Here is a 25176-nt window from a genome sequence, read left to right as displayed (position 1 = left end):
AACAGGTTGCAGTCGCAAGCAGATGCCATGTCGTTCACGTATATTAGGAACAACAGAGGTCCCAGTATGCTACCTTGAGGAACTCCACAGCTTACTGGGAGGGGGGGGGACAGGGTACCGTTAATCTCCACCACCTGTTCCCTCCCCACCAGGTAAGATTGCATCCAGCTCACTGCTGCGCTGTCAAGACCGATGGCTTTTAGTTTCTCAATCAGAATAGCATGATCCACGGTGTCAAATGCCTTCTGGAGGTCCATCATGACCATGCCACTATATTTGCCCTGATCCGCTTCGCGTTTGATTTGGTCAGTCAAATAGAGAAGGCATGTGTCAGTGGAATGGGATTTTCTGAATCCAGATTGGAACTCGTAAATCAGATTATTCTCATCGAGATATCTTGCAATCTGTTCGTAGACTATTTTCTCCATGACTTTGGATATGGAGCTAAGAATGGAAACGGGGCGGTAGTTTCCAGGGTCTAGTTTGCTACCTTTTTTGTGCAGGGGGGTTACTTTTGCTAGTTTGAAGTCCTGGGGGACATGACCCTGTTCGATGGAAAGGTTAATTATGTGGGTAATGATTGGAGCAATGGTGGCGGCTGAATCTCTGAGAAATCTAGCTGGGATTTTATCAAGGCCAGTGGCCTTGTGTTGAGGTAGGGCGCTCAATTTTTTAAACACTTCATCAGTTGTCACTGTGGAAAGTTTAAAGCTGTCTTTACTGACGCCCAGTTTTTTGTAGAATGTATTAACAAATTCTTCACCATACCGCCCAGATGGGGCGACCAGTCTTTCGACCAGTGAACGGGCTGTGGTGGTAAAGGTTTTGTTAAGATGGGTAGCCACTTCACCTTTGTCAGAAATGAGAGCGGCGTCCGTTTTGATGTTTATGTTGTGGCATATGGTTTTTGATTTTAAGCCTAATTGGTTGTTAAGCAACTTCCATAGGTCTCGTGGTTTGTTTTTGTATTCATCGATTTTGTCGTCGATGTAGTTTTTTTTGGCGGATCTAACTAGGGCGGTTGTCTGGTTTCTAAGTCTCTTGCATTGAGCAGTAAGATGCTCAACGTGGATTTTGAGGCCAGGGTTGAATTTTTTCCTGAGCTTTTTGCAGCACTTTCGTTTTTCATCGTATTTTTTGTCTCTGAGTTTAGCTGATTCTGCAATATCTGAGTTATACCATGGCTCTTGGCGGGCTTTAACCCTGGTGGTATTCAAGGGGGCCACGTCGTCTAGAGCATTGGTCAATTTGGTTTTAAAACCGCGCCATGCTTCTTCGACATCTGTACACTGCAGCTCTGGGGAAAAGTCTACACCCGCTAGTTTGAGATTAAAAGCCTCACTGGAGTAGTTCTTCAGGCTTCTAGCAACGACAGTTCTGTGGCCACTAGCCTTGGGTTTGTGTATTTTTCGGGTAGAGTAGATCATATAATGATCACTAAGACCGCATACAATAGCCCCGCTAGCGGTGACTTTGGACTTGTCAGTGGTTACGACGAGATCTATGAGGGTTTGAGAGTGCTCTGTCACCCTGGTGGGTACTGTGACAAGCTGAGTGAGCCTGTATTGATTGCATAACCCATCAAAGGACTTGAACATGGGTGCGTCTTTACGCAAAATGTCCACATTCCAGTCGCCCAAAATGTGATACTCAGTACCGTCCACCTTTGCTAAGCTCTCATCAAACAGCTCAAAGAAATCATTCTGATCAGGTGGTCTATAGACAGCGCATACTAGTATGTTTTTTGCATGTTCAAAGATTACCTCAATCCATACAGTTTCAAGAGAACTGTGGTGTAAGTCTGGACGGGGGATAAAATTGACATCATTATGTACATACATGCAAACTCCGCCTCCCCACCTGTTTCTATCATTCCTGATTACAGTGTAGTTGGCAATTTCAATGCTAGCATCTGTAAACGAGTCATCAAGTTTAGTTTCAGAGAAGGATAAAATCTTTGCCTTACCGCCATGAAACATTCCCTTAATTAGCTCCAGTTTTTTGGGATTCAAGCTATTGATGTTTAAATGGACTAGATGAAGTCCTGGTTTCGCAAAAACAACAGAGTGCATGTTCTCTGTAGTGATCGAGCCAACGTCGGAGCTGGGGGGCTCTTTGTCTTCGACCGAGACAGGAAAGTTTGTCGTGGGGGGGAGGTGGTCATCATAGTCCGGTTGTAGTTGAGACTGAAGTGGGGGAGCGGTGGGGGTGGGGGGGAGGCCAGGTTCCTTTGTTGAGTGGGAGCTCAAACAGGAGGAGATCCATGCCTTTTCGACCGCACGGGGTGTTGGTGTGGCGGCGCCGACAGCTTCAAAGCCAAGATATGCCGCCAGCCACGACTGATCTCGATCCCTGGGGGGTGGCGGGACCAGCGGGGGGGCATCCGGCTCGACGGTCATCTCCGGCGATCTAGCGGCTGCGAACTGGGCACCAGCATCCTCGGTGACGGGGGGGGGGCGGCAGGGGGACATCCAGGTCAACGTCGGCGCTGTTTTTATCGGGCGGCGGCTCGAACACCACGGCCGCGAGCTGGTCACGAGTAGCCTCGATGTTGGAGCTTTGCTGTAGAGAGCCGGGTGGGCATCCATAGCACTCGTCACCAGTAGAACCCGTGTCGATGTTTCCTCCGCTGGGGTTCTTTGTCTCGGAAAGCAGCTGTAGTTCCCTCGTGAGACGGGCGGCTTGCCGAGTGACTACGGGACCTGGATTAACCTCAATATCACCAGAAAGAAGCAGGATAAAGTAAATGATGGACCGCCTGTCCATTCTGCCTATCTGGGGTTTGTTCTTAGTCAACAGCAGCGTCCCAAGGACCGTCAGTTTACCGAAGCCGAGATGTTTTGGCTCCGATCCAATGAGAAGAGTAGCTACAGAGAAGCAGTGTAACAGTTGCTCCATGACATGTAGAGATCATTAATAACAGTTTAATGAATGAAACCAACCTGTAACAGAAGCAGTGTAACAGTCGCTCCATGACATATCTATACTATAATTTTGCGAATGTCTGAGTGAGTGAGTGAGTGAGTGAGTGAGTGTCTGTCTGTCTGTCTGTCTGTCTGTCTGTCTGTCTGTCTGTCTGTCTGTCTGTCTGTCTGTCTGTCTGTCTGTCTGTCTGTCTGTCTGTCTGTCTGTCTGAAACAGCGTTTCTCCTCAGTGGCTGGAGCAATTGATCTGAAATCGCATCACCATTAGCATATGAACACACCTGACATAACTGTGAAGCCCGTTTGTCACTTTCACAAATCATATACTGTATATTAGCATTTTTATGGTGTATCTACTATCTATTCTGCATCTAGCATGAGGCACATCTATTCTGCATCTAGCATGAGGCAACATGTTTAACCAGCTCTGTGTGTGTGTGTGTGTGTGTGTGTGTGTGTGTGTGTGTGTGTGTGTGTGTGTGTGTGTGTGTGTGTGTGTGTGTGTGTGTGTGCAGGCAGGCGGGTGTGTATGCAGGCGGGCGGGCTGGGGGGGGGGGGGGGGGGGTATTTCTTACATTGATGCTCCTACATATTATCATGCAAGCACCAGTTAAAGTTACTTTCCATCCCTCATATACTGTATGCACAGACAGTGCACATCCCATAACCCACACACTGCACATCATTTTGGAGCTCATATCTTTGAACGGGTAAGGCCTAGTAGAGATAAATCACCATCCATGACTTCAGAATCCACAGAGTGACGTTGAAGAAACAACGAGAGACAGAGCGACCCGCCATGTTGTCTCTTCTGCTGCTCCGTGAAGAGTTGGGATTAAACTTTGTTTCACTGGAATAAAACTCAAATTACTTTCGGTTTCAACCTAACGTGAGTGTTAGTGAGGTCTGTCTGAACTCTGACAGGAGCTGTCCTCAGATCATAGACATAGAGCAAGAATTCCTCTGTCCTGCAAGGACTCGACTTTAGTAAAAAATAAACTAAACTACTTCATTACTCATCTGAACAAACACTGTTCTGTGTTGATTAAAGTCTATTCTGCAGGGTGGGAAACCTCTCAAAAACCACACCTTCTCTTAAAATACACTTTTTGAGCAGAAAATAAAACATGTCCACCAGACAGAAATTATTTTGTTTACGCAACAGCGCCCTCTACAGATCTTGTCAATATACATTACCATTGACCATATCTGTAGAGGGCGCTGTGGAGTAAACACAATAATTTCCGTCTGGTGAACACATTTTATTTTCTGCTCAAAAAGTGTATTTTAAGAGAAGTTGTGGTTCTGAGAGGTTTCCCATCCTAAAGTCGAGTCCTTGCAGGACAGAGGAATTCCTGCTCTATGATCTGAGCACAGTTCCTGACAGAGTGTATAGAGACCTCACTAACTGTTACAATGTGTTCCAGCAGATGTCGCTGTAGCCTCACTAAACCAAGGCTTTCCACACAGCGGAGGTTCTCATTCCATCCTGAGCAGTGAGATCCGCTTTTAGAGCCCGCCTTCTACATCCGCTGGTCTGCAGCACACATTACACACACGCTCTCCCTAGTCAAAAAATCCTATAGGATCTTCGAAATTTCCAATATAATCCTATAGGATTTTGAAAATCCTATAGGATCTTATTGGTTTTTCACAAATTTCCAATACAGTCCTATAGGATTCTATCGGTACTTTAGAAAATCCAATAGGATTTTGCAAATTTCCAATAGGATCCTATTGGGTTATATCTAACTTTGGAATGTCCAATAGGATCCTATTGGAACTTTGCAAAATCCTATTGGATTTTGCAAAGTTCCAATAGGATCCTATTGGGTTATATCTAACTCTGTAAAGTCCAATAGGATCCTATTGGAACTTTGCAAAATCCAATTGGATTTTGTAAAGTTCCAATAGGATCCTATTGGGTTATATCTAACTTTGGAAATCCAATAGGATTTTTCAAAGTTCCAATACGATTTTATTGGAACTGTAGGATTTCTGATAGAAAAATCCTTTAGAAAATCCCATTAAGAATCCTATAAGAATCCTTTACAGTTTTGGAACAGATCCTATTGGATATTTTCTTATAGGATAATAATCCTATAAGAAAAAAATCCAATAGGATAGAAAAATCCTTTAGAAAATCCCATTAAGAATCCTATAAGAATCCTTTACAGTTTTGGAACAGATCCTATTGGATATTTTCTTATAGGATAATAATCCTATAAGAAAAAATCCAATAGGATTTGTGTAGGGGAAATCCTATTGGATCCTATAAAATGTCAAATAGGACCAAAAACCAATCCTTGCTAACAGGAGCTGTGGCGCAGAGGATCAGGGCAGGATTCAAGCACGGGAGGTCGTAAGTTCGAATCTCACTCAAGATGTCAATGATAATGTCAAATCTAATACTGTATGTCTTAACACTGATAGCCTGATAAATCAGTCAGCACAACACCACCCCCTGTTGGTAGGTGGCAGCCAGGCAAGGCACCTATCCTATAAGAAAATATCCAATAGGATCTGTTCCAAAACTGTAAAGGATTCTTAATGGGATTTTCTAAAGGATTATTATCCTATAAGAAAATATCCAATAGGATCTGTTCCAAAACTGTATAGGATTCGTAATGGGATTTTCTAAAGGATTTTATAATACTATAAGAAGATATCCTATAGGATTTTCTAAAGGATTTTTCTATCGGAATCCTAAAGGATTTTTTGACTAGGGCTGTTTCCGTACTCTCAGAGTTACAGAGCTGTAAGGGTCCGTTTGGTTCCATTTGTACACTCTCAGAGTTACAGAGCTGTAAAGGTCCATTTGGTTCCATTTGTACACTCTCAGAGTTACAGAGCTGTAAGGGTCCATTTGGTTCCATGTGTACACTCTCAGAGTTACAGAGCTGTAAGGGTCCGTTTGGTTCCATTTGTACACTCTCAGAGTTACAGAGCTGTAAAGGTCCGTTTGGTTCCATTTGTACACTCTCAGAGTTACAGAGCTGTAAGGGTCCATTTGGTTCCATGTGTACACTCTCAGAGTCACAGAGCTGTAAGGGTCCATTTGGTTCCATGTGTACACTCTCAGAGTCACAGAGCCGTAAGGGTCCATTTGGTTCCATGTGTACACTCTCAGAGTCACAGAGCCGTAAGGGTCCATTTGGTTCCATTTGTACACTCTCAGAGTCACAGAGCCGTAAGGGTCCATTTGGTTCCATTTGTACACTCTCAGAGTCACAGAGCCGTAAGGGTCCATTTGGTTCCATTTGTACACTCTCAGAGTCACAGAGCCGTAAGGGTCCATTTGGTTCCATTTGTACACTCTCAGAGTCACAGAGCCGTAAGGGTCCATTTGGTTCCATTTGTACACTCTCAGAGTCACAGAGCCGTAAGGGTCCATTTGGTTCCATTTGTACACTCTCAGAGTCACAGAGCCGTAAGGGTCCATTTGGTTCCATTTGTACACTCTCAGAGTCACAGAGCCGTAAGGGTCCATTTGGTTCCATTTGTACACTCTCAGAGTCACAGAGCCGTAAGGGTCCATTTGGTTCCATTTGTACACTCTCAGAGTTACAGAGCCGTAAGGGTCCATTTGGTTCCATTTGTACACTCACGGTTTAAGCCTTAAAGGAGTAGTTCTCCCCCAAAATGACTTTTTTTCTATTAATTACTCATGCCATGGAGACTTGAGTTCAATAATATTTTTTGGTTTTAGTCGCATTCCTAAGACAATAATTTGATTACAATAAATTTACCCCCATTGATTCCGGATGGGGACCTGAATGAATTTGGGTCCCCATCCGGAATCAATGTGGGTAAATTCACTATTATATATATATATATATATATATATATATATATATATATATATATATATATATATATATATATTTCTGAGAAAAATACAAAAAAGTATTATTGAACTCAAGTCTCCATGGTGTAATTAATAGAAAAAAAGTCATTTTGGGGGTGAACTACTCCTATAAACTGGTTTAAATCAAGGTTTATCTTTTAATCAGCTTGCACCAAACCTTAACCATAGTTTTCATTAATCAGGTTTAGTTTTAAACCAACCTTTTAATCTTGGTTTGAATTTTCACTGTAAACCTGGATTACTGTTAATCCTGTTGCACCACTACTTTAAACTTTTTTGCAAATTTTGCAAACATGCCATTGACATGAATGGGGGTCCCCCTCCTGTGAGGGAAGCACTACAGGCTTGCAACTGCAAGCTGCAGACAGCGTTTCACAGCTGAAAACAACAATCTCATCGTATTGTTGTCTTCAATACATCCTTGTAGTACTGTACATCATTTTAAATTAGCGAACATTTAAATATTTACAGGGACATAATACCGACATGGAAGCTTGTGGACTTCCCAAGCAACATGGAGACATTTTAATTTTAGAAATCGCTTCATAATTCACTAGTGAATGTGATCAAATCAAACTGTGGTGTCTTTCTTGCTTCCTAGATAGCCGCGATTCGCCGCGCCACACCGCACTGTGTAGTGGAGTAATGTTAACTCCATAGACACATACAAAACAGAAAAAGTACAAAACTATGGCACCTTCTCTTTAAACCAGTCAGCCAATCAGTCATGTGTCTTACAGTACAACATTAAACCAGTCAGTCAGTCAGTCAGTCAGTCAGTCAGTCAGTCAGTCAGTCAGTCAGTCAGTCAGTATGTGTCTTACAGTACAACAGATCTGACTTTGCACACATTTACACACCTTTAAAGCAGTGGTTCTCAACCTTTTCAGGCCGTAGATCGTCTATTTTCACACTTTCTGCCTCTAATAGTTGACAATTTGACCAATGTTTGACCAGAGGTACCAAAAAGGTTTTTCAAAATCCTTATACATGTCACTTTAGAAATGTGCAGATACCCTGTATTCACTTACAATAAACAGACCAACATACAGTATAAGTCATACTGTATGTTGGTCTGTTTACTGTTGAGTGAGAACACAATTCTAATATTTAGCTTAACATCTGGGGACCCCCTCAACTAATTTGGGGACCCCGGAGGTCCCGACCCACAGGTTGAGAAGCATTGCCTTAAAGGAGTGTAAATCCCCAACTTCCTTTAAAGACGTTATGAAAAGTCACTTACAGACGACTGCTACAACAAACTTGACACAGCCTACACTTACCTCCTCCTTTCTACTGTCATTTATTTTCTTATTTCTTTTCTGTTTTACGACTGTCCTCTTTTTGCTATTGATATCCTCTGCATAGTGCTGTGTTCTGTCTGTCATTCAATGTTATAAATGTAAATAAGCCGAAAGGCTTTTCTTTTATTGGATCTCCTTTGCTTTTTAGTTGGCCTTGTACCAGTGAACTTTAGGCCTACTGTCATGAAACTGTACCTTGTTCTATGGGTTAGGATTAAACTGACAGTAAAGTATTTAATCAATCAAAACGACACCAGATCTAGTGCGGTGCAGTGTTGATTTCGTTGACTAAAACTATGACAAATATGTTTGTCGACTGCATTTTTTTCACTGACGAAAAATAAATAAAAATGAAATAAAAACAAAGCTGTGATGACTAAAACTAAGACTAAATATATTGACAATTTCATCAACAAAATAAAAACTAGACTAAAACTTTAGGGAGGGACTAATTTGGTAATTTGGTAAGTAATTTGGTTGTTCTCGAGTGTTGCGACGCGTTGTGAGCTTGTAGATCGGCTATTTTCAGCACGCAACCAAGTGTAAAATCAGTCATTACGATGGGCCTGCAAAAATACATTTTAGTTGACTAAATGAACAGTAGATATGGTCAACTAAAATCTTATGCTATTTAGACGACTAAAATTAGAATAAAATTAAAACTTTTCAGGTGACTAAATTATGACTAAAACTAAATGACATTTTATTCAAAAGACTATGACTAAACTAAATGAAAATGTGCTGTCAAAAACAACACTGGTGCAGTGTCATCTGGTAGCATCCCCCCCCCACACCACGACCCCACAACACACCACTCCCACAAACTCTTTGTGGTTTTGACTGTACTGTTTCTATTTGACACCATTTTCTGGGTGTGTGACGGATAATATGAGGAACAGAACAACAGATTTGACCTTTTCTTTCTTTTTCTTAATCAGATAAGTTATTATTCCATTTCATAAAAGAAACGGTCAAGAAATGATTAACTAGTGATTCGCTTGTTATTAGCCTAGCTCGTGTTTAACTAGTGTTCATCTTGATCAGGGAGGGGCTGGCCTTCTGGCATACAGGGCAATTGCCCGGTGGGCCGGTAGGCTCGGGGGCCGGGGAGCTGGTGGCCAAAAAAAAAAAAAAAAAAAAAAAATCTGTAAAAATATTGGTAAAAAATATCAATCAAAATTAGCCAAAGTTCTGACACATTTTGGCACTAATCATGTTCATACTCCGCTTGTTGGTGGTGAGAACTGTACGCTAACTTATACAATTCATGGATTGTGTAGTTGTGTAGTTATCATTTATGTTGTCGGTAAAAGTTGTGGTATTAAAAGCTTGTGTATTTATATGTGCCACCCTTGACCTGACGAGTCGGTAGAGTATCTGCTGGGCTGGTCTGGCCAAGATGTCAGGGCTGAATTTTAGTCTCAGTCCGTCCCTGATCTTGATATTTCAACTTCTTCCTCAATGAACACATATACATTATTATATCCTATAAGTTATCATACTACAGTTTCACACAAACACAGCAAAATGTTGAGACAAAATAATTACTACTTTGAATCCATTATTTGGGACGAGGACTGAAATATATTTATACATTTCCATTTCCTGAACAATATTGGACGGGGGTTTATAACGGTGTTTGCCCGACAGTTTATTTTTTTAAACGCTCACAACTTTTTTTAAACTTTACCAACCTGTAACAGAAGCAGAGTAACAGTCGCTCCATGACATGTAGAGATCATTAATAACAGTTTAATGAATCAAACCAACCTGTAACAGAAGCAGAGTAACAGTCGCTCCATGACATGTAGAGATAAATCACCATCCAGGACTTCAGAGTCCACAGAGTGGCGTTGAAGTAGAACCGTGAGAGCGAGCGAGACGCCATCTTGTCTCTTCCTGCTGCTCTGTGAAGAGTAACGATTAAACCTTGTTGCTTCACTGGAAATAAAACTCACTTTACTTTCTATTTCACACTTTTTCTCCTTCCATCCTGAGCAGTGAGATCCGCTTTTAGAGCCCGCCTTCCACATCCGCTGGTCTGCAGCACACATTACACACACGCAGCGTTTCCCTCTCCGGTTGGAGACCCAGACCGGATCCCAACCTGAACTATCAACTGATCTGTTAGTGCACGTGACCACACACACACACACACACACACACACACACACACACACACACACACACACACACACACACACACACACACACACACACACACACACACACACACAGCAGTTTCTGATCCCCTGTGGTTGTGGTTTGTGTGTGTGTGTGTGTGTGTGTGTGTGTGTGTGTGTGTGTGTGTGTGTGTTTGTGCGAGCGAGCGAGCGCAGTGGTGGAAAAAAAGTACTCACATATTTTACTTGAGTAAAAGTCCGGAATTTAAAATGTATGACGAGTATGAAAGTGTTGCCATCAAAATGTAACTAAAGTAGGCCTACCAAAAGTAAAAGTACAAAATGTTTGAAAATAGCAGATCTAAAAGCTCACAACCTGTTGTGGTGCAATGCGTTGTGAGCTTGTAGATCGGCTATTTTCAAATAGCCTATAAAAAATGTATGTTTAATAATAATTTATATGAAAAGTAGCATAGAAACTAAAGTTTTCAAATAAATGTAGTGGAGTAAAAGTACAATATTTGCATCCGAGATGTAGCGGAGTAGAAGTAAAAGTATTGGAAATTGGAAATACTCCAGTTAAGTACAAATACCTCAACATTTTACTTGAGTACAGTACTTAAGTAAATAATGAACAGTTACTTGTGTGTGGTTTAGCTCAACATCCTGTCATGACTTCCTGTTTTCAACATTAAGGGTTCTTTCACTTCCTGTTTGCAACTAAAACCTCTCCTAAAATGAACCATATGATTTACATCATATTATCATTATTCATTAATGTTTAATTAATCATACATGAAATGATTTACATCATATTATCATTATTCATTAATGTTTAATTAATCATACATGATATGATTTACATCATATTATCATTATTCCTTAATGTTTAATTAATCATACATGATATGATTCACAGGCGCATATCCCTGTCAGTCTGTCTGCACCGCAGCACTGAAGCCAGAGCAATGGATCAAGGATAATGGGTGACACATACGGAAGTAGAGCCTACTAGCAGACTGGTTGTAACTTGTTGGGATGACGTCACAAACATAACCTTTGGATTTCAGCCTCTGAGTCAGAGCGTAGGCTAGCAGCTCCGTGGTGAAGCAGCTGCGATTAAAGATTTAATCTGCGTGATGTTAATTAAAAAGTCCTCATGCAGTTTCACAAGTTTGTAATAAGTTATAAATCCAAGAAAAGTACATTCAAAGCTGAAACAATATTTTGACAAGGACTTAAGGAGGCTTGTATTGCATCAACATCAACATAAGCATCACATTGACCCTTACCTTATAGAGACGATCAGCTCGTCTGGTAAGATATTATTAATACCTTCTGCTTTATGGTTAATGAAGTGTCCCTTGCTGCTGTGTGAATTATTACATTACTAAAGGGTTTACATTAATGTAGTGTCCCTTGCTGCTGTGTGAATTATTGCGACCGTAAGGGAGCAGTTTACTATGAAAACCTCCACCGGCCGTCCGTCCGTCGGTCGGTCGGTCGGTCACACGTCACACGTCACACCTTTGCCCTGCTCATATCTCCGCAATCACACTGCTAGCTTCGCTGCTGGTGATGTCACTAGCTATGATGTCACTGTGACAGTGCACCATGCCCAAATTTGGAGATCATGTGTGGCAAAATATCAACAAACGAGTGAAAGGCCTTTATCAAGTAACCATAGCAACTAAAAATCAACAAATTGTGCAAAGTGAAATATCTTTATCTGGTAACCATAGAAACCAAAATAATCAACAAATATGAGTATGTGTCCCCTTGTAGTATGTCACAAATTTGAAATATGTGGGAATGGCTGACACAGAACTCCATATTTGGACATAGAAGTGACAGACAGATGATATCTCCATATATGGGCATAAAAGGGCATGGCTGATGATATCTCCATATATGGGCAATTGGGCATAAAAGTCGCAATCAGTAGTATCATATATATCTCTATATATGGAGTTATATGTTGTTCGTGTCCAAATATGGGGCTTGTGAGGTCAGACTTAGTGAGACTCGTCGGTTATCTCCATATATGGAGGGATGTATTGGTTATCTCCATATCTGGAGATTCAACCTTCAACGATTTTGACATCTTGTTACTAATCTGTCGGTAGATAATGCCGGTCTTATATAAGGGTCATTTGTGTACGGTGTGATGTCATACTGCCAGCATGACTCACACCATCCTTCCTAGACGATTTTGACATATTGTTTGTGGAGATAAGCGACCAACGGTCGCTTATCTCCCGATTAGGGAGTCTTACTGGTTATATTACTAAAGTGTTTACAGTCGCGGCGGCCGAGACTCACTGAAGGCAGAGAGTCTGATTTGTATTGCATGTTGAAGCCTGGCGGCGTCGCGCACCAAAAATAACAGATCTGCAAGCTCACAATGCAAGCCAGATTAACACGTTTTGGGTTTATATATCTGCACAGTTTGCGAGACTCACTGCTGCTGCTGCGTTTGGTGCAGCACCGTTGACTGTGTTGGAGGAGGAAATTTAATTTGACATTAAATCAAAATGTTACATTTCAGGATTCCAACTAAAAAAGAACAGAAAACAATTCAGGATTCCAATTCAAAAAAAGCAAAAATTGCAGATCTACAAGCTCAAAACGCGTCGCAGCGCGACACCTTTTGAGCTTGTGTCGCCACCAACTCAACAAAATGAGGAGGGAATGCATTAAGAATTTAACACATTAAAAACTTCTAGTTTGTGGTTTACAATCTGGTAAAAAGAAAGAAAGAAAGAAAGAAAAAGAAAACTATGCCAAGCTATGTCCACACACATAGGGTGGATTTCTTTTTCGCCACCAGTTTTTTCTTAATCCTTAAAGGGTATTATTATTAAATAAATTATTAAAGTTAAATAGGTATGGATCTATAAATCCATAACTAAAATAAGACAAAGAGCCAAAGGACAGTATATCTTAGATTGCTGTATTTGAGAGGAGTCAGACAGAGGAGACAAACAGTGAGCATACCATCCTAGCGGCAGCTTGATAATTCTCTCTCTCCCAAGATGGAAGAACATTCAGTATATAAAGAGTACAGTTTATGACAGTAAGAATCGTGGGACTCATTGATTCGTTCCCAGATCATAACAGGAAGTTAAGACAGTGAGTGGTCATTTTCCACTAGTGACATATTACAGTATAAACCAAAACAAGCCTGATTTCATAGTCAGGGCAACAAAGTTACTATGACCTGTAATCTATTAGCCTGAACCTACAGTATCCGACCAAAATGTGGTCTCTATACTGTAAGTTCAGTTCATAATATATCCTTATATGGTCATATGACCTCATACACAAACCATCAAATTATGTATCATAATTTATATCCTAACAGGTATATTTCAAGATTCTAAGATTTAAAAAAAAGTCTGGCCATGCACCGTTGTACTAAGAAATATAACTCTCATCCACATGTCGTTCTACTCTTGAAGTAAAAGCTCTCAGTTACTGGACTTCTAGAACTCTCTCTCACCCTGCCCTCTCATCACACACTGTGATTGTGACGCTGTTAGGATGAGAGCTTCACCCACTGAGTCTGTGAGGAACAAACAAACTATTGCAGAGAAGATATCTTTCTGCTAATTTCTGCAGGAAAGCAGCGGGACCTGATAACATCAACTCTAAGGTGCTGAAGGCTTGCGCGGAGCAGCTTGCTGTCCCCCTCACGCATCTCTTCAACCTCTCCCTGAGGACGGGGAAGATACCACAGCTGTGGAAGTCCTCCTGCATTGTCCCAGTGCCTAAGAAGACCCGTCCCTCGGTCCTCAATGATTACAGACCAGTCGCCCTGACATCACAGGTCATGAAGGTCTTTGAACGGCTGGTTCTGAACCTACTGAGACCGGCGGTCAGTGATCACCTGGACCCCCTTCAGTTTGCCTACCAGGCTGATATTGGGGTTGATGACGCCATCACCTACATGCTCCATAAGTCTCTCACCCATCTGGAAGATCTGGGCAGCACAGTCAGAATTATGTTTTTTGACTTCTCCAGTGCTTTCAACACTATCCAACCGTCTCTGCTTGCGGAGAAGCTTACGCTGATGGGGGTGGACAAGGGCTTTGTGGCATGGATCACAGACTACCTTTCAGAAAGACCACAGTCTGTGAGACTGCAGGGCTGTCGGTCCGATGTGCTGGTGAGCAACACGGGGGCCCCTCAAGGAACTGTGCTCTCACCCTTCCTGTTCACTCTCTATACATCGGACTTCCGCTTCAACTCCAAGACCTGTCATCTGCAGAAGTTCTCAGATGATACCGTAGTGATCAGCAAGATCTCGGGTGACAACACGGCTGAGCACGATGGTGTGGTTAGGGACTTTGTGCAGTGGAGCGAGGACAACCATCTCAAGCTCAACGCAAGCAAGACTAAGGAGATGGTGGTGGACTTACGCACCTCCAAGAGAGCCCCCCCGGTGCCAAGCACCATTAACGGTGAGGTGGTTGAGCTCGTGGATAACTACAAATTCCTCGGAGTACACCTGAATAGTTCACTGGACTGGTCGGACAACGCGCAGGCGATTCACAGCAAGGGGAAAAGCAGGCTGTTCCTCCTGAGAAGACTGAGATCGTTTGGGGTGTGCAATAGGATGCTACAGATGTTCTATCAGTCTGTCATGGCAAGTGTCCTCTTTTTTGGCATAACATGCTGGGGTGGCAACAACAGAGCAGGTGAGACGTTTAACCTAAACAGACTGGTGAAGAAAGCTGGCTCTGTCGTTGGGTCCTTTCTGCAGGGGGTGGAGGGAGTAACCAGGGTGCGCACTGCGAAGAAGCTAGATTCCATCTTGGAGAACTCCTCCCACCCCCTCCATCTAGAGATCACCAGTTACTGGAGTAAGAGAGGAAACGACCGCTTTACCTACCCAGTACGGAGATGTGAGAGATTAGGAAAATCTTTTGTACCGGCTGCCCTTAAGCTGTACAACGAGACACATAACGGACGCTTGAAAAGGTCTCCCTTCCTAACTTAGACTTACGGAACCATTGCTGTATTGACTTTGACCTCTAAGGAACAATTGCTGTATTGACTTTGAACTCTAAGGACCTTCCAGGAAGAGTGCTCAGGTGCGCCTTGCGGTGACACGCTTCCTAGTTTCTTCGTTTTTTCGCACTGATTTTTGACACTGCACTATTAGGTTGTTAGTGTTGGTAGTTTCTGAGTATTTTTGCTTTGTTTAACAATGACAGTGAGATACTTGTTTGCACTAACTAGCATTGACTGCTATGGTCTCTTTTGCAAGACACTTTATGTATATATACTTATATATTATTCGCCCCCCTCTATTGATGCACCTTCTCCTTATTGGTACTGTACTGCTCTTGTCTTTGTTTTGTTTTTTTCCCTCTTATCTATCTTTCTTACGTCTCTGTAACTTTGTAAATAACTGTATACTGCTGTGCTACTACTGGACAACTAAATTTCCCCCTTGGGATAATAAAGGTATCTATCTATCTATCTATCTATCTTTCCCTTGCTGTGAAGGAAAGAACTCACCGTCATATCGTTGTCTCCACAGCATTTCCAGGTTAAGAAAATGTAAATCCATCTCAGGGAAAGTAAACATGCAGACTTTAGCGAATGTAGTGTTACATTGAAACAGGTGACCTATGGAATAACGTTACCCCAGGAGGAGCTGTTGCCTAGTACACATGGTCACAATTCTGGTGCAGGTAATGAGCACTACTGCACGGTCTCATCAAATAAAGAAATCAGCTGCGTTTGTCACGAAAGAGAGCAAGCGCGCCTCTCTCCCCACACTATGGTAGGCGGCTAGGCTAGCTTTAAAAAATTAAAAAATTACAAATTCCTATCGTATATCTTAATTACAATGAAATGAAGTTGACGTGTTTTTTTAAGGGCAGTTGTATAATCGTAATATTACACTGGAGGGTCTGCATTATCAGGGTTATTTGTCCCTTCAGTCCTGCCTAGGGAACTCGCCTGCGGTCGTTCCTTCAGCAAGACTGTGGTGTAATATTGCTTAAATATGTATATGGATATATAAATATTGTATGTTTTTATAACTTTATAGTATTTTTTGTATTGTTCCTGTAAACAATATTTAAAAAATATATAAAAAAAGGAAAATAAATAATAATATTCGAATATATTCGATATTCGAGACAATTTCTAAGACCAATATTCGAATTTCATTTCTGAGGAATATTGGCAGCTCTCGTGTGCGTGTGTGTGTGTGTGTGTGTGTGTGTGTGTGTGTGTGTGTGTGTGTGTGTGTCAGACGTGATTGACAGGAGGCTCAGGATGACGGACAGGAAGAGGAAGAGGAGAACGTCACGAGGAAGAAGACCAGAGTGTGTTCTACTTCCTGCTTCCTCCAGCGAGGACGACAGCCAATAGGAAGAGAGCAGAGACACGCCTCCCTCAGGACCACAGCCAATAGGAAGAGAGCAGAGACACGCCTCCCTCAGGACCACAGCCAATAGGAAGCATGAGGAGTGAGCGGGCTGCTTCTTATCACCTGACAGGGGGGAGTTTCCCCAGGTTGGACGTAGCGCGTGGAAGGAACACGTTATTCCAACCAGTTCCTTTCCCCTCCATCAGGCGCCCCGGCTGGCCAGGGGGAGGCAGTATAGAGACCAGGATTACTGCATGTTTTTGTGAGGGTATCAACCCTAGGAGACACGGGGAGAACATGCAAACTCCACACAGAAAGGCCCTTTCTCCAACCCAACCAAGGGTGTGGGCGCTGATGATGACGTGGAGGAGAGAACACGCCCCCAGCGCCCACAGCGCCCCCCGTGGGGAATCGAACCCGGGACCTTCTAGTAGCGCACTTTAACCTTGACTGAACATTTACAACAGGGTGTCCAAAGTGCGGCCCAGGGGCCTGAATTCGGCCCGATGACCATTTTTTTCTACGGCCTGTGTTTTCATTCCTGAATCGACACACAATAATATTTTATAGTATAATCAGTGTTGGGGAAGTTAAAGTTACATGTAACTGAGTTACGTAACTAAGTTACATTTTGCTGTAACTTGCTGGTAACTGAGTTACATTGATATTTCTGTAACTAGTCAAGTAACTGAGATACTTTTTGGGTAATTTTTTACTCAAGAAGTTACAAGCGAAGTTATAATTTTACACTTAAGTTTTGTTAAGATTGACGATCAAATGTCCTCAACTGATCATACATTTCTTATTTTTTTAACTTTATTTTAGGAACACCGATGTTTACTAAAGAAAATGTCAACCTTTTTGAAATAAAACATCAGTTGAGAGGCATATTTCTGCTGGCATGTGACTTTTTGTAGGATATTATATTTTGTTTCATGTACACCAAATGTACGTTCTCAATTTAACGCTGAAAACAAAAGTAGCTCAAGTTACTTTTTCTATGTAACTTGAAACTTTATAAGTTACATTTCTCCAAGGGCTATAACTTTAACTTGATCAAGTTACTGCCATGGTGAGTTACTTGTAACTGTACAAGTTACGCTTTCAAAGTAACTTCCCCAACACTGAGTTTAATGTGTCAGGATTCCTTGTTCCCTGTTGTCTTATTCTGAAGGAGTCAAAGAAAGGATATTTTATTGTATTTTTTTTACCTTGCACGTCTGATTACATTTGTGACCGAGGCTGGAGAAAAGGTCCATATGTAGGCATTCGTTTCAGGTTTTACAGAATATAAGCTTTCAAATGACGTGTCATTCATTGGATTCTGAAAATATTTGAAGAAGATATGCTTATTTGAATGTTGTTAAACCTCTAAAGTACCATGCATAGTAATACATAAACTCTGCAGGAATACACAAGAGACGGAGGGGGAGAGTGATTTAATCCGGTTCGTCCGGCCGTCCGGACGTAATTGATTGTCTCCGTAACCTTACGGACAACACTCAACCCGACGGATAAAAAACGCTAAAAACGTACGTACACATGAACTACCCGTGGCGAACTTGTGTCAACCGTGGGGGCAGTAGAGGGAGAAATGTTTCGTCTTTTTTTCTTGTATCCATTTCGTTGGAGGAAGTAAAAAAACTAACAAAAAAATCACAAATACACGCTGAACAGTGAACAGGCCAGGACGCAGACCCGCATGTCAGCCTAATCAGCGCTCTCTACCAGCTGAGCTCTCTCAAATGCGTCTCTCTCCACTCCCGTGCACGGGGTGTTTTTAGTCGGTTTTGGGTCGGTTTGGGTGGCTACCGTACCGTGGCTCATTAACTGTCGGCGGCGCCCCCATTGAGATCGCGCTCTAGGCGTTCGCAACGGCATGTGTCCATGCTCATCCATTCTCCAGTCCTTTTTATATTATACCCGGACAGCACAGTGACTAGCGCCGATGGTTAGTGTCGTTCAATCCGAGTGTATCCTCCAAGGGTGTCTATAAACCTCTCTGTCAACAATGTAGGCGCTATAAGTAGTATGTTGCATTTGCTCATTGGGAAGATGCATGTGGGTGCCATCTAGTGGATATAGTATGTACATATAGGCTTTATTGAACCCTGTACACAGAGACCGTATGGTCAGTATGAATGTCAACGCAATTACCGTACGTACTGTCTCGCCTCCAAACGTACACAAAATCAACCATACGTAACTATAAATGGCCCTTAACCAAGAATCTGAGTAAAAGGCCCCTCAAAGTTTGTCACACTACTGGCAGTCAGGTAAGGGGTGTGAACAATGGATTGTTAACTCCACCCCTCACCCACCCTAACCTATTGGTGGTGATCTGCAGCTGAAACCTGAGAACAACAACCACACATCAGCCAACAGAAACTGCAGATGTAAATGTTGGCTTTGACATGTTAATGTGTGTCTCCACCCCCCAGAAGGGTGTAAGGAAACACAAAAACACAGCTCTGTTTACAAACTAATTTCAGCTTCTTAATGATTCTAAAATTGTTATCTGTTGCAATGAGAAGGTTCTCAAACATACACTCTTAGATAATATGGAAAAAAAGGATAAACACCAAAAATCCAAACTCAAACCTATTTTGTTAATTTGATGGACTTCACTATTGCCTACTTATGGACCTTTTCCCCAGCCTCGGTTACATTTGGTAATGTGAGTTATTAGTGTTTTGTTACATTTGGTAATGTGAGTTAATCTAGCGCAGCGTAGTTCATTGGGACACGGAAGTTAGAGTCCTAGATATACCCCGGACCCCGCCCTTTCATTCGCTAACCATTCTTCACACATACGCCTCCAGTCAACCCAAGTACTACGTTCATTCTCTCTCATTCGCCACTAGCTACTTCTCACACACCCCCTTTTCCCAGGGTAACTCAGGCGGTCTTTTTAAGCAGCTCCAGCTCACCGCTCATTCTTTTCGAGCAGCTGTCAAAGCAGGTCGTGCTTGACAGTGTCGGAAAATTACTGAGATCATCGCAGAACGCGTCTATCAGATGAGGATCAAGCCGTGGTGCGCAGTTTTACTCACTGGTCCTGATCATGTCTCAAGTCGGCGACGAGAACTCGGGATCAGAGGAGGGTGAGGAGGATTTCGTTCTGGACACCCAGATGGCAATGGGAACCCAGCCAGAAGCGGACCCTCCGGAGGGGGATGACGACTCATCCAGCCACCGCCACGGCGAAGAAGCGGAGAACACACAGCAGGTCCGCCGGCGAAGTACACGTTTGGCCAAGAAACCGCCTCCAAACGTTCCATCGATCGAGGCTTGGCCAGTCGCCAGTATCCTGGAAGCATTGTTTAGAAACGGCATCCAGCCTCCCGCGGGCATTCCTCACTATCAGCTGTTCCAGTTCTTCTGCCAGCAACTGCAAGGGGGCGGCGGCGGTGCGAGCCCAGCAACTCCCAGCGCTCCGCCCAGATCAGCTGTGGGTGCCAACCCCGCCCTTCCAAAGAAAGCTAAAGCTAAGTCAAAGAATATCGAACCCGATACCCAGGCCGCTCCAAAAAGACCCAGGATTCAGCCCCCTGGTGTCGATATTCCTTCTGTTGATCCTGTGCTTACCGCCCTCAATAATATCCAGGTAGCGCTGGGGAAAATGGATTCGAGGATCCAAACACTGGAGACCAGCGCGCATGCAGCTCCTCACGCAGCTCCGTCCGGTTCCAGGCCGGCGCAGTCGGATGACGTCAGCGTTCCAGTCCCGTCGGGGCATCCGGTCGTGCCGCTCAGGACGCTGGGAAGTGCAGTTCCAGTTCCATCATCGGGGGTTCCGTTCTTCTCTCCGGCAGCAGCCATCTCTCCACATCTGAGGAGCCAAATCTTGGCAGGTAATGACGTGAACTTGGTTAAGATTCTGTTGAGCGCGTCCGAGGCCGGGCTTGGAGAAAAACGCCTCGTGGACTGCGGGGATGTTACGGTGTGTCTCAAAGACAGTGACACGAGACTGACTAGGAGCTTAACGATGACTGAATTCATTGTAGCGTTTGGAGTTTTCAGAGATGTGATTTGTGAAATGTACCCAGAGCGCAGGGCTGAGCTTGACACTTATCTCGCTATTATCTCTGATTTGTCCCTGTCCTACAGCGGAACCTTGTTCTACGAATACCATAAGTCCTTTTCAGCTAAGGCAGCGGCGTTCATTCAGAAATACAACCAGCGAGTGGATTGGTCACTCGTAGATCTGGCTCTGATAAGTAGGCACTTCACTGGGCATCGCGCCCTCGCTTGTGCCATATGTGGGTCCTTTTCTCACAATAGCAACCTCTGCCCAAGTACAGCATCTGTTGTGCCACACGTTCCTAGTCCCTCCCCTGCACGCCATACAAGGGCAAGGGCCGGGCGTCTCTCTCAGCCAGCAGCCAGCGCAGGTGTGACTGATCCCAATCAGCCCAGCTGCTCCTCGTCACCATCATCAGAGGCTGCCCTACATAAACCGCAGAGAGCCGGCGCCCGACGCTTGAACGTTAACTACTGTGGTTAGTAGAGAAGGCTGCTGTTTAGTTATCTAGTGTTCCTGACTAAAGGCTAACCTTGCTACCGTGTGTTCTATGCTAATACTGTTTCTGCTCTCTTCCAGGCTCCCTCCAATCCAAACCCAGTGTCTCCACGCTCGCTCCTCCGTCCACACTACAAGCCCACTCTGGATTCCCTAAACGCCTCTCTCCTTCCTATGGGAGGCGCACCCACAACCCGCATCGTAAATAAACCTATATTCTATAACTAGACTTTCTTGTCTCTGTGGTCTTTGTCCTTGGGGCCCCGGCACATTTGGCTCGCTACTTTAGTCCAGCCTAACAGAACGTTCAAGCCAACATGAGCCAAACCGGGCCTCCAGGGGCAGAGCAACGGAAACCACCTGAACTACGTGAGATGGTGTTTGGCCATGCTTCACAACTTTCCACTTTAACTGAAGAATTGAACATGGTTTTCCCCACTTTCCAAACACAAATTTCTGAGCTCGAGAAGACTTCTCAAACCACTGTTGGAAATATGGCTGCTCTTACTGGCCAGGTGAATGCCATTTCGGGAATCTTGACAGGCATTCAAAAGTCCCTAGATGCCCTTACAGTCCGTATCTCTGCCAGAGAGGATCTAGCTCCAATTCCCAGCTCAGGTTCAACTCCTTCCAACCAACCTGCCAACCCTGTCCTCCCTGCTCCTCAGCAGCCTCGGTCTGAGCCTGGCTTAGTCACTCCCAGGCCATTTAATGGGGATTTTGGTCAAAGCCGGGGCTTCTTGGCACAGTGTGAGTTACTATTTACACATCAGCCCTCCAAGTACGCTTCTGATGGCTCCAAGATTGCCCTCATCATGTCCCTGCTGGTCGACGAGGCCCTCAACTGGGCTATAGCAGCAGTGGAGAACAACTCAGCTTTTGCCACTGACTACTCACAGTTCAAGAGTGAGTTTCGAGCTGTGTTTGATCACCCTGTGGACGGACAGGACGCTTCTAGCCGTTTGCTAGTAATCCGTCAGGGCATAGGCGATTCTAGCCTCTTCCAGCAGGGGGTGCACGACCTCTATTACCTCATGCACGCGCGCACAGCGCGCCGCGCGCACGCAAAAAACGGATATTAGCGGTTTTGTAATGTTGTTTTAGCGGATTTCTGCAGTTAATTTTGTACCCAAATGTAACACAATATAAACAAAAAAAAGTGTAAAACAGGTGCTTCTTTTTCTAGACACCATATGTCTATCTATAGGATTTATTTACTTATTTTGCAGACAGAGGCAGCACAGCCAGGACATATAAAGCCAAACATCAAGTTAATCATCATTCATCAAGCAATCAAGCAGTCATTTACATTGGTGGTGTGGCACAACCACACCACCAAAGATCCATAACCAGCAGCTACCAATATTTACAAGCAAGTGAAGCAAGCATGCGCGCTCGCTCGCGCGCGCGCAAACACACACACACACACACACACACACACACACACACACACACAAACACACACACACACACACACACACGGAGGAGAAGAAAACAGGCTGGCTAACTCCACAGTGAACAGATAGTTAAATAAAGCCATGTCTTACCTTAAGAAAATGACAAGAAAATATCCAATGTTATATTGAGGTGCCCAGAAGAAAGTGTTATTCCTTGGAGGCACAGAACACATCGTGTAATCCAGCCTCGTTGAGCAGCGCCGAAAACTTTAGTTCACGTATGGTAAATGTAAAAGCTATCCACATGTCCTATGGATGTCTGTAGTTAACCCCAGGTAGCATATTCCACTGTGAAACAACTGTTTAATTCTGTTATTTAGATAAATCTGCAGGTGTCATCATCTGCCGTTTGTTTTTCAGCTGTGCTGTCAGAGACGTTCAGACAGTCACTGTGATTGGTTGAGAAACCAGTAGTCCTATTACCTCCCGCCCCCCATTTGCTGTGATTGGTTTAGAAGTCATGCTATGGGTGCTTCAAAGGGTCAAAAAAGGCGAATTTGAGATGTTCTTCTTCTTAATGCATATTGCGTGTTTATTATGATCAAAAAAATCAAAATGGCCGCCTGGCGGCCAGGGGGTGCACGTGCACCCTAGGACACCCCTTAAAATCGCCTATGCGTCAGGGGTCACGTTCCGTGGCTCAGTATACCTTACAGTTCCGGATCCTTGCTGCTGAAAGCCAGTGGAACGACCACGCCCTCCTGAGTGTCTATCGCAAGGGGCTGAGTGATGCCGTTAAGGATCTTATCGTTCGTGACAGCCCGAAGACCCTTAATGAACTCATATCCCTGGCCCTCAAGATGGATGCACGGCTTCAGGAGCGTCGTGCGGACCGTGCCCAACAAGGCTCTCTTCGCCCTGTGCCCAGTCGCTCAGTTTCGGTGTTCCCCATTACACAGTCTTCCAGTTCCACTCCACACCCACGATTGCTTATGCTTCCATCGGCTCCCTCAACACCTGGGTCCGAGGAGCCCATGGAGATTGGCCGATTACGGCTTTCACAAGCAGAGAGGGAACACAGGTGGAGTAACCAGCTGTGTCTCTACTGTGGAGAGCCAGGGCATTTCAAAAAGGCCTGGTCTACCTGCCCCAAGAGATCCCGCTCGCCGACAGGAAGTGTTCTGGTGAGAAAAGTAACTGTTCCTCCATCCAAGAAGAATCCCAACCGTCTTTTCCCCGCTACTCTGGCCTGGGACAAGGAGACACTGTCTGTTAGTGCCTGCATTGACTCTGGTGCTGATGAGTGCCTTATGGACATCTCTCTGGCGACCCAGGCAGGCATTCCTGTAGAACCTTTAGATCAAACTCTGACCCCCCAAGCTATCGATGGGCACCCCTTAGGTCCTATTTCTTTTGCCACTGTACCTCTCAAGCTCACACTTTCTGGTAATCACACTGAGTCCGTCCGCTTTTTTGTTCTGCACGCCCCAACTACGCCTTTGGTGTTAGGAAGACCTTGGTTGGAGAGGCATGAACCACACATCTCCTGGGCCTCGGGTCAGATTTTGGGCTGGAGCACCGCATGTCATGCATCCTGTCTGCGCTCAGCCCTGTCACCCCCCAGTCGTCCCAGGCCTATGTCCTCTCCCCCTGATGTCACTGGCGTTCCATCTGTTTATCATGACCTGGCCCTGGTCTTTTGTAAGGATAAAGCCCTTTCACTTCCCCCTCACCGGCCATATGATTGTGCCATCGACCTCCTTCCTGGGGCGCCTCATCCTAAGGCACGGCAACATCTCCCTTCCGGAGAAGGAAGCTATGCGCAATTATATTTCGGAATCCCTGCTCTCAGGCATAATAAGACCATCATCATCCCCACTTGGAGCTGGCTTCTTCTTTGTGGCCAAGAAGGATGGCGGCCTGAGGCCTTGTATTGACTATCGCGGTCTAAACGACATCACTGTGAAGAACAAGTATCCACTTCCCCTCATTAGTTCCACTTCTGAGCCACTCACTCATGCCCGTGTGTTCACTAAGCTAGATCTCCGGAACGCCTATCACCTAGTCCGGATCAGAGAGGGCGACGAATGGAAGACGGGCTTCAATACTCACCTCGGCCATTTTGAATACCTGGTGATGCCGTTTGGCCTTTCCAATGCCCCGGCAGTCTTCCAAGCCCTTGTGAACGATGTGTTAAGAGACATGCTCAACGTCTTTGTGGTGGTGTACCTGGACGACATCCTCATCTTCTCCAGGTCCTTGGAGGAACACCACCAGCATGTCCGTCTGGTTCTCCAGCGGCTGTTGGAGAACCGCCTCTATGTCAAAGCCGAGAAATGTGTTTTTCACTCTGACTCTGTGACATACCTTGGCAACATTGTGGAGGCTGGACAGATGCGTGCCGATCCCGCCAAGGTCAAAGCAGTGGAGGAGTGGCCACGTCCCACTAACCGGACTCAGCTCAGACGGTTCTTGGGTTTCGCTGGTTTTGTACGTCGCTTCATCAAGGGATTCAGTCAGATCGCTGCCCCTCTCAATGCCATTACTTCCATCTCACGTCCCTTTTCCTGGACCCCCAAAGCCGAGGCGGCCTTCTCCAAGCTCAAGGCCATGTTTTCTACAGCCCCTGTGCTGATCCACCCTGACCCAG

Source organism: Nannobrachium achirus, assembly GCF_963921795.1.
Source record: "Nannobrachium achirus genome assembly, chromosome: 4".
Taxonomy (NCBI): domain Eukaryota; kingdom Metazoa; phylum Chordata; class Actinopteri; order Myctophiformes; family Myctophidae; genus Nannobrachium; species Nannobrachium achirus.
This window is presented reverse-complemented; position numbering follows the sequence as displayed.